This window comes from Natator depressus, chromosome 1 (assembly GCF_965152275.1).
Source record: "Natator depressus isolate rNatDep1 chromosome 1, rNatDep2.hap1, whole genome shotgun sequence".
Taxonomy (NCBI): Eukaryota; Metazoa; Chordata; order Testudines; family Cheloniidae; genus Natator; species Natator depressus.
In genome coordinates this window covers 123,163,925-123,181,404 of record NC_134234.1, presented here as the reverse complement: position 1 = coordinate 123,181,404, position 17,480 = coordinate 123,163,925, and the positions used below count along the sequence as shown (strand labels likewise).

The 17,480-nt window shown below is 40.3% G+C and overlaps 1 long non-coding RNA gene across 1 annotated transcript; it reads right to left on the bottom strand.

Annotated features, from left to right (window-relative positions):
- Positions 1-1,913: 1,913 nt before the first annotated feature.
- On the bottom strand, positions 1,914-17,069 carry LOC141982924 (uncharacterized). Its single transcript, XR_012638244.1, has 3 exons — positions 16,945-17,069; positions 2,154-2,256; positions 1,914-2,049 (listed from the first exon to the last, which is right to left on the bottom strand). It is a non-coding gene; the product is annotated as an uncharacterized LOC141982924 (long non-coding RNA).
- Positions 17,070-17,480: the final 411 nt, after the last annotated feature.

Genomic DNA, 17,480 nt, shown 5'->3' with positions numbered 1-17,480 from the left:
GTTTTATGTCTGATTTTGTAAACAGGTATTTAAGTGAGGCGAAACTTGGGGTATGCAAGACAAATCAGATTTGTGAAAGGAGTACAGTAGTCTGGGAAGGTTGAGAACCACTGCACTAGAACACAGCTGAAGTGGTAACCCTTCCTTCAAATGGAGTTATTCCATATGTTAACTGGTGTAACTGAGAACAGAAACTGGCCCTTTAAATATTGAGGTCTTTTCATTTCATTATAGTACAGTTTAAAAGTTTATTTTAATTTATTGTGGTTATATTTGAGAAATAGATTCTATCTGGTATCAATTATCCTAAATGATGTTAGAGGAAAAAAACTAATTCAGAGAGAATTTTCCAGCTGAACCTTATAAAATACAAACAATTCCAAAGAAGCACCAAAACAGACAGGAAAGTTATACGTAGACAAATTGTCATCAGAGGTTTCAAAGCCTAATGTCAGTTGCTAGAGATACAGTAGTTGAAGATTGATCAACCTTTCAGAATAATTAACAGGAGAAGATTGTTCTTAATCAAAAGGTTGTGACTAGAGCAAACAACATCATTATGAGGTCAAAAATGCTAGCAGGCCAGGAAAGGAGACTGTGCTCCCAGAGATTGAAGAGAGGAAGAGCTGGGTATAGAAGAGATTTGGGGTTGTTAAAGATCTCTTTAGAGCATGCAAGAAATCACAAACAGCTGCTGGTGGCTGATTTTGTGGGATGTTCAGTGTCTCACTCTCAGCTCCCACTGAAATCAATGGCAATTGAGAGTGCTCTGCACCTTTCCAGATCAGACCTGAGTGACAATGATGATAGTCATTCTTTTCTTTTCCCCATTGTCATTTTCCAAAATGTCTGTATATGTTTATGAGAATGTTGACTATTTCCTTTTATTTATAATTATGGCCAAAAAGCATTTCCTTTACAAGAGCCTATTTTCAAGCATTAATAACTTTCTGAAATGGTCACCACTTGGGCTGATATCTTTCAGGTTTATTCCCAGCACACAGATGATGGTTTTGCTGTTGTTGGGCTGGTTGATTGACTTTGGTGAAACTCCATGTCGAGGTTTTTTTGTGATATCTGAGTGAAAGCACGAATCATAGTCTTATTCTACATCGCAGCCTAGCAAATTCCCACAACTAGAAAGAGACATGGTTCTTACCCTCATGAGATTATGATTAAGACAAGACAAACAAATAAAAAGGCAAAACACAAGCCAACAGTTTACAATGGGAAGGGATTATACTTTTCACTAGTTAAGACATTTTGCACATCTGTTTCCCATTCCATATATACACACATTGACAATTCCAAAAAAATAGACGTAAGGGGCCTGCTTCTGCTCTCACACTGGTTTTATACTGGGTGTAACTCCATTTACTCCAATCACATTCTTCATGATTTACACTACTGAGAGATGAGAATCAGACCCAAGACACTTAAGAGCGCTATAGGCTTAATCCTCAGTGAGGACTAGTGAAAAAATATATTTGGGGGAAAAAAGTTTACAAATAATGATTGTAGAAGCATTTGGAGTAGCCTAGTGCACTGCACGCTACTAACATTTGAATTGCATAATGAGGTGCAATGCTGCAGGCATGTGCACACAGTCAGTCTGGAGCATTGCAGGTTGAATATAGTATTGCAAACCCCACGCATTCAAAAATATGAACCAGGCTCCAAAATATCATGAAATTGTGTTATTTAAAAAACTATTTTGCTTTTTTGTGATTTTTAAACCATTTTGCTGTTTATTTGCGTTCTGGTTTTTGAGCCTCTAGGCTTCACCTTTTCAGGCTCTTTTCCTGAGCCAATAGGGCTAGAAACTTACATTGTTAAAAAACAAAAGCTGAAATTCTCCTGTTATCACCTGATTCCAGGAATTGAGGCTCTCAGAAAAACTCCAGATATCACAAGGCTCTCAATAACGTCGGAAGATTTGGCAACACTGAATACAGCGGTGTTTTGTTTCAGTGATTACATAGAGTGTAAGGTCAGACTCCTTTCGTCTTCTTCTTCTTCTTCTTCTTCTTCTTCTTCTTCAAGAAAAAACTGCAAAGATGTTACATGTTTAAATCTATGTAATGCCATATTATGGTTCAGATTTTACACATATAAAACCAGGACATTCAACATTATGGCTCCTGCCATATTACCTGCACTGATTTCTTTTATGATTATAGTTTTTGTGCTGTGGCAGAATGTAGTAATGCTCCTTTGAAGTGCTGATGTTCCATCCGGAGTTTGAAGGTGATGGACCTGGAAAATAGGAAAGCACTGGAAGGTTCTGATTACCTCAGAGATTGCCTCTTGCCCTGTGTGATATTACAGCCATTGAAATAATCTGAGATGCCTGAGCTAACACCCTGTGGTTTAATTTTGAAGTGACCAGAAGTGAGGTGCTCTCAGTGAGGGATCCTCCATTACAGAGTTTGTCTCCTGCCTCAGTTAGTCATAGCCCAAATCTGTGGACCTTCAAGTCACATTGGAAGGGTCATTTTTCTCCTAAGCTTCTCCTACGAGAGAGGTTGTAGGTCTGGGAGAATATATTATTGTTTTAGAATAGGGGCCTGAAATGTTGCTGTTAGGTTAAATTACTTCTACATGTGTCTAGAACACTGGCACATTTGTGAAATACTGAAAATTGACTGCAATCCTCTTCTTCAGCAGTAACTTACTCCACATGAAGTCCCACTGAAGTCGATGGGACTACAGTATACTTCTGTTTATCCAAAACCCTATTATCCAAACTTTTGCATTATCCAAATCTCTTCCTTGTCCCCCAGTGTGAGATACATGCCCTCTGCAGTGTGATCTCTTTTTCTGGCGAGGACTGTGAGGAGGATGAGCCACTGGTTGAGTGGGAGGCCACCCCTGCTGGTGAATGGCTCCTGTGGAGGTGCAGGGAGCCCTCTGTAGCCCATCATCACAGGAGAGAGTGAGCAGGGCCATGACAGTGGAGCTGCCGCAGGGCTGGCGACACTCAATCCCTGCCGGCACAAGCTGCAGGGAAGGCTGTGGTCCTGGTGGGGCAGAGCAGAGTCTTGACCAAAGGGTCTCTGCTCTGTCCTGCCTGGACCTCAGCCTCCTCTGCTCCCCTGCACACACCCCTTGCATCTTCAGGGATTGGGTGTTACTGGCCCTGCAGCAGCACAGGGAGCCCTCTGCAGTCCTGCTGTCATTGGAGTGAGTGAGCAGGACACAGCAGAGATCCCTGGCTAGGACTGGGAGGAAGAGGACAAGCCTCTGGGTACAGGGAAAGGCATCCCATTGCTGAATGGCTCGATTATTCAAACTTCTAATTATCTAAATATAATCCGTGTCCCCCATACTATTCAGATAATCTGGCGTATACTGTATTTGTAGAGTACAGCATGACAGATATGGCAATATCCAGCAATATCTTTGGGACATCTTACTGAATTAAATGTATGTGTCACTGTGGGCCAGGGATCGTATGTAATTCCATGGGGGAGGGGAACCAACAGCCCTCTGGGAGCTAAGAACAGTGTGTGGGGAGAGTGATTTAGTCAAATTCATTCAGGTGGTAAGACCTCCAGAGAGGCCCCACCACCTGGAGAGATGTGCATATACTGGTTCAAACTGGATTCGCTAGAGACCAAAAGACAAAAGGAAGGACTTCTGAATAAATAACCTTATTTTAAATTGACTTATGGCCTTTGTTCTGAGCCAGCAAATGGACAAGACCTTCAGACCAAGGGAAGGGACTGACATTGACCAGAGCCCTTGCTGGAGATGGGGATGGAGGGGCGATCTCTGGTAAGCTTACTAGCATGCATATATGCTTTTTTTATATATGTTTTCTCTGTAATGCTTTTATCTTAACAATAAATGTACTTGCTTAGAAAAAGCGGTGTGGTAACTTATCACCATGGCTATTACACTGTTTGTAGCCTCAGAAGATAAAGCATATCAGGCCTGCTTAGGCAGTCTGACTTGCTGGGGAATTCTCAGTGGAGGCAGGGAATTGTGAAGCCTGGAAATACCTCAGTGAGAAGGGAGACAGAGACAGGTCTCTTCCCAAGAGAGGTGATGGCTGGGGATTTGGAAGTCTGAGAGTGGGTGCCATTGCTGGGTCATGGAGGGGGAATGCAGATGTAGTTTTTCTGAGCTGTGACATACAGTAGTACCAAACATAAATAATGGTATCATAATCTAGCACAATATAACTATGATTTTTCCTGGTATACAAGGCATGTGAGTTACAGTGGATAACCTTTAGAAGCTTTCTTTCACCTTTCTAACTTTGGAATAAGCTACTACTGGCATAAGCAGATGTTTCCTGTTCCTAGAATTCGGAATACTGCTAGTACCAGTCATATTTGATCCCAGACTTAAAAGATAAAAGAAAACATTTTAAGAGTGCCCTCTGCCGCAGCAAAGCAAATGCAACTTAATGGCCAATTTGTGACAGCCTAACTCACTCTGTGTACCACTTTGCAGTATAGTAATAATCAGTATATTTCAAAACACTTTACAAGCATCATTTAAGCCTCTTTTACAGAGAAATTAAGTGACTTGGCCAAGGTCATGTAACAGCAGAACTGGGAACAGAACAAGGTCTCTTGAGTCTCCGTCCAATGTGTTAGCTACTAGGCTACACTACTTTACTGAAATGAGTGGGACCAGTCAAGGAGTAAAATCTTTCTCTGTATGTGTAAGGGCATCCCAGTTGATCTATAATGCCCTAATAATGTGTCCATTAATACAAAATACTACACATGCACGAGGGGGACAAGTTCTAGCAGCTGTGATCCTTGACTCACAAGGCAGTTTTCGTGAACTGGATTCTGTCCAACCTTTTCTAGGGTGAAGCTACTCGCACCTTCCTCTCCTTTACACACCTATGTATGGCACTTGGTTTTTTTCATCCTATTCTCAGAGACATCATGCCTTTACTCACATTCCTTTGTCAGGTCCTACCTTGGAAATTTTGACTCAGGCTATTGGAAATGGACTCCAATGGCAATGGCTAATTCATATTGGCAAATTCAGAACCTATTGGAAAGTCATGAATTCTGTATTTAAAAAGAATATAAGGGCCAGATCCTCAGCCATGGGTAACTCTCTTGAAGTCAACAGAACTACATTGATTTACACCAACGGAGGATCTAGCCCACAAATCCTTGAGGTTCAAGGTCCATTCTGTTGTGGCAAAACACATGGTTGGAATGCTACATTATTTTTTTATCCTCAATGTAGTCCTACCAGCAGGACACGAATTACTTTTACACAGGATTCTTTGTTTGCATAGCACTTGCTCCCACTTAGTAAGAAATACTTTTTTTTTTTCAAATTAAATTTCCCTTGGAAAACAATGAGTTTAAATTAAGGGGAAAATGTTTCATGAAACTCTTTTTTTTTTCAAAAGGCAGAATTTAAAAAAAAATCAAGAGCATTTGCATCAGGCTCTTTTCTGTGTGTGTGGGGTGGGGGGGCAGGAATTTTGGGTGAATTGTACTCCCTAGAACTGTGTGTCAAGGCATCCTCCACTCATCCCACACATGCTAAAGGGAACAACTACCTTTGTATGCCACTGTTCCCCTCTGCCCTACATACCATGAAGGAGCTTTCATAGGTCTGGGTCTCCATGATTAGGAAAGGAAGAAAGCTGTGCTAGATGCATCAAGGGAATTTGCACCAGTCTCACAGAGAAGGCTCAAAAAGGAACCTGTGTTAAAATTCTTTTGAAGTTTCTCTTTCTCAGGGGAGCCCCTCTGAAAATAGGGCCTGGGATAACTACAGGCTGACAAGTCACCGTCAACATTGCTGCATGGAGATCAGGAGCCAATGCAGAAGTAGACGGATTCCACATCGGTGGCTCTATGCCTTCAGCAGATTCTTCTATGATTCACCCCAATCACAGCAGATCCTTGGTTGTCAACTCCCCGACTTATTTAAAGTGAGGTAAGTCTACCCTCCTTACCCCTGTAGAAAGAATGTGGAGGAAACTCTGCAAGAGAAACCTTGCAAAATTTTTCTTCCTACCATGGATTTTTCAGAGGAAGTTATGAATGAGCCCTTTTTAAACAAGGTCAACGTTATGAGGCTTTGCTCTGCAGTACTGCTTCAGGCATCCGCTAACTTCTTTCTAACAAAAGCCACTAATACAACTCTTGCTATGCACAGTCCTGGCTCTAAGAATCCAACAGATCATTCAAATAATAATAAGGCTTGATCCTATTCCTAATTACCTCAATGGCAACATTTTTAACACTTTAGTGGTAGCATGAAGCTTTGCACTTAACGTCTTTCATCTGAGGATTTCAGAGTGCTCTACAAACATGCATTTGTTCTCACTAGAGGTGCTGAAATATTCATAGCTAAATACAAAACTGCTTTAAATTCAAGGTTGTATTGCATTTTGTTTTGACCTCAAAAATGGGCCCACTAGCATGGAGAATCTCACTGCCATGAGTATTTGACCTGCCCCCTTTCCCAGAGAAAATGGCCTCATTTTTAAGCAAAACAGAATCTGTTTGCGAGATAATATGTATGAAATAGGCCAGTTTTTTTAAGCCAAGATAGCTTTTGAATTGAAAACATGAGAATTCACGAGTTTACATGTCTTTAAGCAAAAAGAGTTCTTTGACTGGAACCTGAAGGGAGTTGCAACATGTATAAAATAAAATCATTAATAGTTCCCCCATAAAATTCCACAAAACAAAAATGACGAGTTTCTTACAACTTTAATCCTGTGATGCACAGGAGATCAGACTAGATGATCTGGTGGTACCTTTTGGCCTTAAGCTCTCTGACTCTCATTTCCATAAAAAGCCTCTCAGAAAGTCAAATGAGAACAGTGTAGAGGGGGAAAAGCCTAACCTTTTGTGTATCTAACTAAAACCTTTTTATTTATGTATTTTTTAAATTGGGCCAAACTCATACTTGATGCAACTCCACTGATGTCAATGGAATTACTCCAGAGATGAATTTGCAAATTGTAATTACGGCTGGCCTATACTTGACAGTTATGCCCATATAACTATGTCAGTTAGGCATGTGACTTCTTACTGACATAGTTATACCAGAACAAGCCCTAGTGTGGACACAGTTATTCTGGTAAAAAGGTGCCTTGTATTGATATAACAGTATAACTTTCTAGTGTAGACGAGGCCTTTATTTGTAGAGATTCAATGAGATCTTTACTCTTAGCAGGTCTTAATCAGTCGAATAAGGGCAGGTGTCACTAATTCCTGATTTCTTAGTAGTCACTTACGGAAGAAAAATATCCCTCTCCTGCTGATGTCAAGGCTGACTTTCATAAAAAGGAACTAATATGTATAAGCTGCAGACTGTGCTTTAGGGGTGACCTTTGAGCCAAGAAAAGGAAAAGAGAAGGATAATGAGGAAAATGCTCACTATTTTTTGGTCACTCATCAGATACATTAGACGGGATAAAAGAACAGAAAATAGTTGTTGTAGGCATGCTTTTGCTAAGTCTAGTTGTTCGCTATTCATTTCAGTTTTAATGGCTCAATAAGTTGTGTAACCAGCACTGGTTATTGTGCTTTTAATAGTGAGATTTCCTAGACCAGTGGTTCCCAACTTTTTACTAAGGCAACCCACCAACTGCATTTTGTCTCTTTTTTGGAACCCACCATTATCTAGCTAGCAAGAAACTACTATTTACTATCTTTAAATCCTATCACTGTGCAACAACATTGATTTTGTGTTAATTTAATAAAAACATTACTGTAGTAAGGCAAAGTAGCCTACACTCACTAAGTATTGCTATCAGATCCCAGCATGCCATGTTTTAAAAAAATCCTGAGACATGGCCAAGGCTGGATTAAGGCACACGCAAACTAGGTACATGCCAAAGGCCCAAATTTGGCATCGGGGATGGGGGGGGGGAATTCATAGGCCAGTGTCCTCCTTCTACTTTGCCACTTCCTCCTCCCCACCCCACAGAGGAGGCTCTGAGCACCCACAGCAGCACCCTCTGCCCCAACACTGCAACCATAATCCTGGCCTGGTGCGGAGGGGAGGCCCCAGGGGCAGGGGGGAGAGGAAGTTGGAGAGTGAGCCTGCCATGCACTCACCCTGCAGTGGTGGCTCCTGTCCCGCAGGTGGGGTCCAGCTCCCCACTTGGTGGCCAGGCCAAACCTGAGTGGCATTGAGACTACTTGCACCAGGTAACAATACCTGTAGTGGGGAACTGGGCCTAGACACCCAGAACCGGAGCTGCTGCTGCAAGGTGAGTGGATACAGGGCTCACTCTTCAACTTCCTCTACCCCGCTCTCAGTCCCCGGCCTTCCTGTCCGCACCAGGCCTGTGACCCATCTAGAACCTTGTTGGGACCCCCCATTTGCAAAATAATATCCTAGACAATAGCATATCTTGGTGCTCTTAAAATGTAAAAGGAAGGTTATATGTAGGTTGTTATATGTTTTACACAGCAAACATAGGTGGGTGGGGAAAGTACAAATTTACATTCCATAGTACACTTCTTATGTTGTAGCTTTACTTCTGGTTTCTAAAACTAATGTTATTTATTACAGCACCAGTGCTTGCCCCTGTAGGAGTATTGTGATTTTTAAGTTCTGTCTTTGTGACACTCTGTACCTCAAAGCAGCACCCTGGAACCGCCATATTCACCACTGTCATATAATTATTATATGTTTTGTACAAAGTGTGCCTTGTGAGGGATCATTTAAAAAGTCTTAAGTGGATGAACATTTATTCCTCTTGGATAGTATGTGCTATCATTGTATGTGGAGTTATGAAGTTTTCCTATGTGTTTGTTACTGAAATATGCTGTGAGGTTGGGAACTCCCACAACCAGCCTTTCAGCTGTACAACAGCCTTCCTTGCTGATGGCCCATTAAAGAGAATCCATTATCCCAGGAACTGTATGCAATGGAGACTTCTTAGAGAGAGCACATAGACACTGGAGACTGCTTGATCGACATCATAGCAAAAGAGCTTTCCAGCAAGCTGAAAGAAACTATAAAAGAAGGGGAAGTGACATCATGATTTGGCCTTACTCCCACTACAACTCAACACCTGGGAACACATCTGAAGGACAAAGCCTTTGAACTGGGGATGGTGGTCCCAGGCTGGAGGAGAGTTCCAGCCTGTGGATTGAAGATCTGTGACCTGTTTGTACCATCTACCAGGGTGAGACACTGCTTGATTCAAATCCTGTTTAGTTTACAGAACTCAGATTGCAAATTTACTTTTATTTCTTATGTAACCAAGTTTGATCTCTACACGTACTACTTATAATAACTTAAAATCTATTTTTCTGTTGTTGATAATTATATTTTACCTGAAACAGTGTGTTTTGGTTGAAGTGTTTGGGAAATCTCAATTCAGTTTACAAAGGATAGTGTGTGTCTTCTCCACATTGAGGGAGGGACAGACAGGGTAATGAACTTACTCTGGTTAGGCTTTTGACCAGTGCAGTACAGTACAGTTATGGGGTGCAAGGCTGGGGAGCTGGGGGGAATTGGCTGCTGCATCTCTATTGTTGGTTCATGAGTGGCTGGGAGAAGCATTCATGTAACTCAGTTGGGTGTATCCCTGCCTGTGGATGTCTGTGTAAGTGCAGTGCCTGCCAGAATATTGTAATTTGACAACAGCATCACAGTGTGAGAGGGATACCCCAGGTTGGTGGGACAGAGGGCTTAGTGGTCCCACAGTCCAGGTTGCAACCCGGGAACTCTGTCACAATCTTCTCCTAGGTGACACAGAGGGAAGAAGTGGCATATATGCACCCATCACCGTGGTATCTGGCACAATATATAATATAGTAATGGATCAATCAGAAGTGCCCAGTTGTAAGAAGATAACTAAATTACATACAGAGAAAGAAAACCAGAAAATGTTAGACAGCAAAATAAAGATCTATCTTAATTAAAATTAGGTTAGATAAATCGGGGCCTGCAAATGGTGGCTTATGTGTTTGTCATATGACCACCACGTGCTAGCATCCCCTTAGACATGACAGATTTCAGCAGAAAGCTCTTAGTTTGTGTTATGTTGACACAAACCCATAGAAGTTAGATAAAAAATATAAATACTCTTGCTAGAAAGTGACAATGTCATACTACTTTATTTCTTAGAATTCAGAACAATAACACATGCAAGAATCCCAATACAGTGGAAGAGAAAACAGGCTGCTACCTAAGGCAGAGAGGCACAACTCACCTCTCTTTGCTTTAAGCTGGCTCTTTCCATCCTGACTGCTCACATGTTTTGCTACAGAGCCCCCTAGCCAGCAAGCAAGACCACGAAACATCCACCACACTTAAAGCTATAGCTTACAATTCAAACACAGACAACCAGGAGCTTCACAGATGTCACTTATCATGGCCACTTGGAATTTCACAGAACCAGCAGAGACAGAACTCATGTTTTCCTACTCCATTAGCATCTGGTAGCAATATAGACCCTCTGACTGCAGCTTATTAAAGAAACACTACTCTTGTTTATGTCATGTTCCTAAACAGTGGAAACAAGTCTTCTTTCATTTTGTTTGAATCCTGTCAGAAGTGCCAATCTGTCTTATCATCTTCTTCACCTCCTGCTGAGGTCCTTCATCCCAGGTATGGCATGAAGGGGCCAGTTTATTTTCAAATTTTGGCTCGTTTTTCTTTGTGGATTCAGGCAACAGAGCAGTCTTCAGGGTTTAAACAAGTTACTCAACAGCTTTCATTAATACCTCTTCCAACTGCAACTAGAAAGGCACAGGCAATCATAGAATACTTTCTTTTCAAGACAGTCTACCCACCAACTGGTAGGTCCTTCCCTGACAGCTCTAAAATAGGATGTAACCAATATGCACTGTCATCAGCTACATCTATTCTATAGCTAGAGGGCGATGTCTTGCAGGAATCATACTGCCCTTTGGAAAAACTGGGCATCAGTGAAAGACTTCACTGTTGTGTTGTTGCACAGAATTAAAGATGAACCTCTTCTGTTAAAATCTGTAGTTTTACCCAATGCCATGGAACAGTGATGCCAAGAACACCCCCAGAGCTATCAGGGTGGGGGCAGGAGGAACACTTCTATAAACTCCAAGGGCAAGTGATTAACAAAACCTAGATTGGTACTAAGCAGTCGACTAAGAAAAAAGAATTAGAGCAACATTGAAACTCTTGCCTCCTGACTGAGTATATAGGTGTATAATTCAAATTCTATAGACTCTAAAGGCCATGTATAAACTGGAGTTATCTTTGTCAAAGACTCTTAGAAGTTAGAGATAGAGAAGATATGGTCACACTTAAAAAGTTCCTTCTTTCTTGAGAGATATTACTGGTGCCAGTGGGATTCTCTCAAGAGGTAGAATCATTCAAACAGAATGAACTCTTAACGGGGAGTAATGTAGTCCGCCTCCCAGCTAATATAGGATTAGAGTTTTAATTAGTCCAAGTGATAGGGATTTTCTCAACATTTCTTTGGAAACTATACTACAGCCTTAAAGAGCTACCGTCAGGTATATTTTCTTGATTTTCAGCCTGAATTTACTCTTTCTTTAGTTCAGCTCATTGTCTATAGTTCTGCTGTCTTTTACTACCTAAAATAATAGGCCTCCCTCCTTCAGATATTGGTGAACCATTATCATGTCCTCCGACAGTCACTGTTTACACATTTAACTTTTAATCTTTTCTTGTAAACTAGGCCTTCCAACCCTCACAAAATTTTTGTTCTTTTTCTCTGAAGTGCATCCAATGTATCAATCAATATCATTCTGATTGAGAAATTCCAGTAAATGCACACAATGTCCAAGACATCAGCACACAGACAACATATAGAGAAGGTTGATGACATGATTTCTGTGCAAGTAGCCTGTAACTATACAAAGTGGTGTAGGGCTTTTTTACTATTTGCTGTCACTCCAAAGCTTCTCTACATTCCTGGTTTCTTGCCTATCTATATTTTGCATTGCAATATTTTTCTGCATGTGTATCACATTTTTCCAAGTTGAACCTTTCTTCTGTCTATGTGTCTATGCCCCTATTTATTATTTCTCTGTGATAGCTACTGTTTGCAACTTTTTCCAGTGTAGTATCATCTGTTAATTTAATTAAAATGTGGTCTTTAACATTCCACTCATAGGCTTTCACTAAAAGAGTTCCTCTTCCAGATCTCTTTAATGACACTTAAAATAAATAACACCTAATACACACCCCTTTGGTACCTCACTAGCCACGTGAAGCTACCTCAATACTTGATTGTTTATCATAGTCTTTGAACAGTCTTCAAACCACAGAACAGCATGTCAATTCAAACCAAACTGAATTAATTTTGAGAGTCCAGTTTTCATGAGACTCCATATCAAATGCTTTAGAGAGACAGGGTGGGTGCGGTAATATCTTTTATTGGACCTTGTTTCTCTAATATCTGGGGACTGACACAGCTACAACTACACTGCATACATCAAATGTTTTAGAAGAGTGCAAATATATTGAATCTATCACCATTCTATTTAGCTGTTAAGTCCCTGATCCTTCAAACACTTACACACATGCTTAACTTTAAGTCCCGATGAAGTCAATAGGACTTCTCATGCTTAAAATAAGGCATGTGTGTAAGCACTTGCAGGTTTGTGCCCTAATTTTGTAATTCAACAGCAGATCTAAAAATCATGGGCTCTTATTGTGCATGGGTCCATCAACTCTGGAAGTTGAATGCATCCAGGGCATGATCCAAAGCCCACTGAAGTCAATAGAAAGACTCCTATTGAACTCAATGAGTGTTGCATCAGCCCCCAAATCTCTTTTTTAAAAAATGCACAGAACAGTCAGTGGAGAATAAGGCTCCATTTTGTTCAGTAATCCAATTAAGAAATCATATGTGAGTTAACACAGGAGTTGCCAATACTTAGACACTAATAACCTTAAAAAAATAAGGTCCTTAAGGGAAAAGACTGGTAAAAAGTACTTGAGAGTTCTGTACAATTATCTCTAGTTACAGCATACTGAAACTCAACTACTTGTTAAAACTAACGTTCCCCTCGTAGAACAGACAACTGCTTTCTTGCTAACGTTAGTGTTAAACTTACAAAAAGAAAGACCAAAATATTAAAGGAAATAGGTCAGTAGCAGACAGACTCATAGGCTTTTTAAGACTTCTATAAAACTATCTTTGACTTCCCCAATCTCCGCTTTTTAAACTTCAGCATCATGAAAGCAGCATCTCACAGTAGGACAGGGATTTTTTAAAATATATATATATATATATATATATAAATTTCTTCAAATTTGACATGTGAAACTAAACTAAAATGCCCAAGTCTATTAAAACCAAGGGGCCTTCCAAAAAAAGAGGTCAGCAGTAGGGATTTTCTATGAAGAGAAGCAGGGAATCATCAACCAATTTACCCATGACTTTGTTCACAGCCCTTGCCACCTCTCCATTTCAAAAAGCAAAGACCAGATTATCCTTGTTCTCCAGCAGTGGATTTGACATCTCCTGCACCAGGACTAACTGATGATGAGCTGTATCGTTAACATAGTGCCTTTTGTTGAGATAAATGGCTCATGGCAGGGATGCTAGCTGAGGGTGACGGCTTCTCTTGCATCCTCTACAACAAGAAGACTGATTCTAATCTTTTGAAGTCACCTGTCAATGGACTCATTAGGCAAGTGGATAAAATAAAATGTTTATAGATGGACAGGAAAGAAAAAAATCAGCACAAGCATGTCTGGATAGAGAAATTTTTTCAGATAATGTATTGAAAACAGATCAAATGGGGGGGAATTTATACACACACACACATATACATACACATATACACACACACATATATATCAGGGACAAATCCTGCCTGCTTTTTTCAAAAGAGTAGTCTCCTTAAAGTCTAGAGCGTATGTCCTGCCTGAGTATGATGGGCAGGATTTTTCCCATAATTTCTAGTTAGCAACCTTATCTCTGTCATCATTCCATTCAGTACAAGAAAAATAATGAAATTTGGAAGAGAAAAAAAATAGAGAAACATTTACTTGTAAAGATTATCTTCTCTGAAATGGGTACGTGGCTTGATATTTGTTCTTACCTTCATAAGCTCTGAAATGCAAAAATGCATTTACTAATTATATGTATAAGCCTGTTTACAGAGTTGTAGGCCAGTTTGTTCTTTCACAGAAAGACTAATCCTGTTTCCATTAAAGTAATTTTGCCATTGGATTCCATGGATACAGGACCACACTCATAAAAAAAATATTATTATTTTTGTAACAAGTGAACTACAATCCCAAACTCCCTTTCAATTTCAGTCCCGCTTAGTACAAAAAAGAGGCATTTTCTATTTGATCTGAGGCCTTGTTTCTGGCACAGATGCTAAATAAGGACAAGCTTCATAATGTTAACTAATGCTAAGGAGGGTCTATATGTTTGGTGTTTGGAAAATTCTCTATGCATCCATGAGACAAAAATCTGTCATTAATTTCTGTATTAATTCTCTCATGCTTTTTTAAAAATAGAAATGTTTAAGAAAGAAGTTATTGTGAACTTACTTTTCTCGTTTGTCATGTACAATAGTCTGTAGAGAGGTAAGATGGTCTGAATGACTTGTTGAGTTAGCTCAGATTAGTTTCAATTTTATGGCCTTGTCATATATGTATTATATTGCCTATTTACACAGGCTTTTGTCCTTTACAGGATTTTAATTTTTACAGTGAGAAAAGTATGCTGATTAGTGGAATGTGTGTGTGTGTGTGTGTGTGGTGTGTGAGAGATTATTCCTATTTGAAAAAAAAAAGCAAGAATTAAAGGTTCTCTGTAAAATAAGTGACTTTACATATTTAAATATACAGCTGGTAAACATGCAGGGTTTTTTGTAGGGCGTACCACATTATTTCAAGCTTCTGTTGGTTTTAGGACTGGTGAGAAAGTAACAAGTGGCCTGCTCCAGCTCCCACTGAAGTCAATGGGAATCTTTTAAGTGACTTTAGCTAGAGGTGGATCAAACCGAAGACAAGGAAGCTTTTAACTGGGAGATAAGTAGAGGCCATTTGGGTGTTAAATCTTAGCTCAAAATATTTTTGTGCTCTCTTTTTGTAATTGGAAAGTAGGTTGGGTTCTGGCCAGCCCTTATCCTGACTGAATAATACAAGTGTTTTGTTCACTCCACTCCCATTTTTTGTTTTCTATTTTCACAGTATAGCTGTTCTCTAAGGGAAGCCATGGTAACATCTCATCTGAACTGTCTCTCTTTAAATTTCAATTATGAGTCCCTTTTTCTATAGGCAGTGTGGAGCTATCAATAGACATTCAAGCAGACATTATCTACACCAATAAAGACTGTATACATTACAATCTAATCCCTTAACAGTGTATTTCATTTACTGCACAAACTCAATTATCTGGATTGCTCTATTATAGGAATGGCCCCATAAGACCAATTTCCGAAGTCTTGCATATATTTACAGAACATAAATTGAAAACTTCCCACTTGTTATATTAGAACAGTAATTTCTTTGGCACTTGATTATCTAAACAGATCACACAACCTTTGTCCCCAGTTAGCTTGGATAATCAAACTTCAAGTTTGTATCTTTTGGCATCCACTTTCTCCCTTACAATACAGTAGATTGTGTTAGAACAGCATGCAGGACACGGAAAAATGTGTCCACTGCTCACTTCTCCCAACAGGTAATACCAGATAATTTAAAGACGAATAGATTTATTTGGGCATGAGCTTTCATGGGTAAAAACCCCACTTCTTCTCCATGCCTCTGAAGAAGTGGGGGGTTTTACCCACAAAAGCTTGTGCCCAAATAAATCTGTTAGTCTTTAAGGTGCCACTGGACTCCTCCTTGTTTTGGTGGATACAGATTAACACAGCTACCCCTCTGATACTTGGTACCAGATAATCTGTTTTGGCAGGTAATAACTTTAACGTATACCACACCTTTAAAACAAAGATTACTGTAAATGTCACTTTGTGTGTGTACATTAAACAATATCAGTATTCTGAGTCAATCTAAACATAGGCCTTAATGTTACCAGCCCCTCCATATATTATTTAACAACAACACCTCAGGTAGTCCAGCTATTAATACGCTCTTTCTTCAATGACCAACACAAATGCTGATTATTCAGTCCAAAGCTACCGAATATGCTACACGGTAATATATTTATTTAATTAATTAATGTTGTACTTTCAAGTCAGATCAAGCAGCTGGGTATAATGTATGGGCCTTCTGTGTGCTTTTTTTTATATATATAATTGGGACATTATGTATATTAATTCCATGGTGACCCAAAGTGGCTAGAATTGCAGCATTGAAAGGAGAGTTATCAAAGGTGTGTACTGCTTTTTGTTGGCACATCTATCCTTTAGGACTGAATCAGTGCTGCAAGAGTTAGAGAAAAGAACTTGGGTTTACCCCCAGCAATTACATTAGGTCCTCCCCCCCACCACACACCTATATACTATAGGCCCAGATTTTAAAATTAAGTAACAGATGGACTTTGCAAACAAACTCATTTCAAAGCAAAGTTCTTAAAATACATTGAATATACAGTTCTTTTTTGTTTAACAATTAAATGATCAGTGAACTATCAGAGATATTGAGCTAATTTCCATCTCATGTTTCAGAAAGTGTGGTTATTTCCACAGTATCCAATGGACGACCTTGAATACATTAAAAGAAACAAATCTCCTCCCCCCAAAACACTTAAAAGTCCTTCATTAGCCTTCCTTGAATTATTCAGTAGAGCTACAACCCACACCGCAGAGGATACCTAAGTATCTGGAATGAAGTCTGTGCAGCTATGAGGGGCAAAGGGAGGAATCTTCTTCCCCAGACAATGGAGCAAAGGTAGAGAAACTCTACAGAGCCTACCCCAGCCCCAGCTCCCCAGCTCCAACCTTTCTCCAAACTTTCCATCCTCATGCCCTGCCCCCCCACTCCTTGTCATGCAGGACTCCCGTGCTCTATACCAATCTGTACCTCCTTGCTTCCTCTTACCTGCAATGGGATTCTCCCAATTGAAGACAGGTCTCTCTCTAGGGCCTGGTATCCTCATAGGGGACTTGAGGCTGCAGAGTGCTGAGGACCTCTGGAAGATGCCATGTCCCTTCTACCCCCACTGAAGCCAATGAGAGTTGAGGGTTCTGAGCACATCGCAGGATCAAATCCAGGGAGAGGGAGTATAGACTGGCCACACCCTTTCTTGTTGCTGATAAGGGGGATCCTCACTGAGATTTCCTTTGTTAGACCCCTGCCTCCTGGGGCTTTTTGTTGGAGGCCACTGATTTTAATGGCAGCCGAAGGAGCTCAGAATCTTGCAGGTTCAGGACCAAAGTAAACATATGACATTCTCTTGTAAAGAGGTTGATCTGTAATTTTAAAGGACAAAGGCAGGGGCTCAGATGCCGAGCTCTGACATGCAGGCAAATTGTATTCCAGTTGTTCAAATAAAAAGATAAAAAGTGGTCAAGGAAACCTTCTCCAAAATGGTGTAAGGGTCATCACCAGCCACTACACCTGACCCCGTGCAAGGT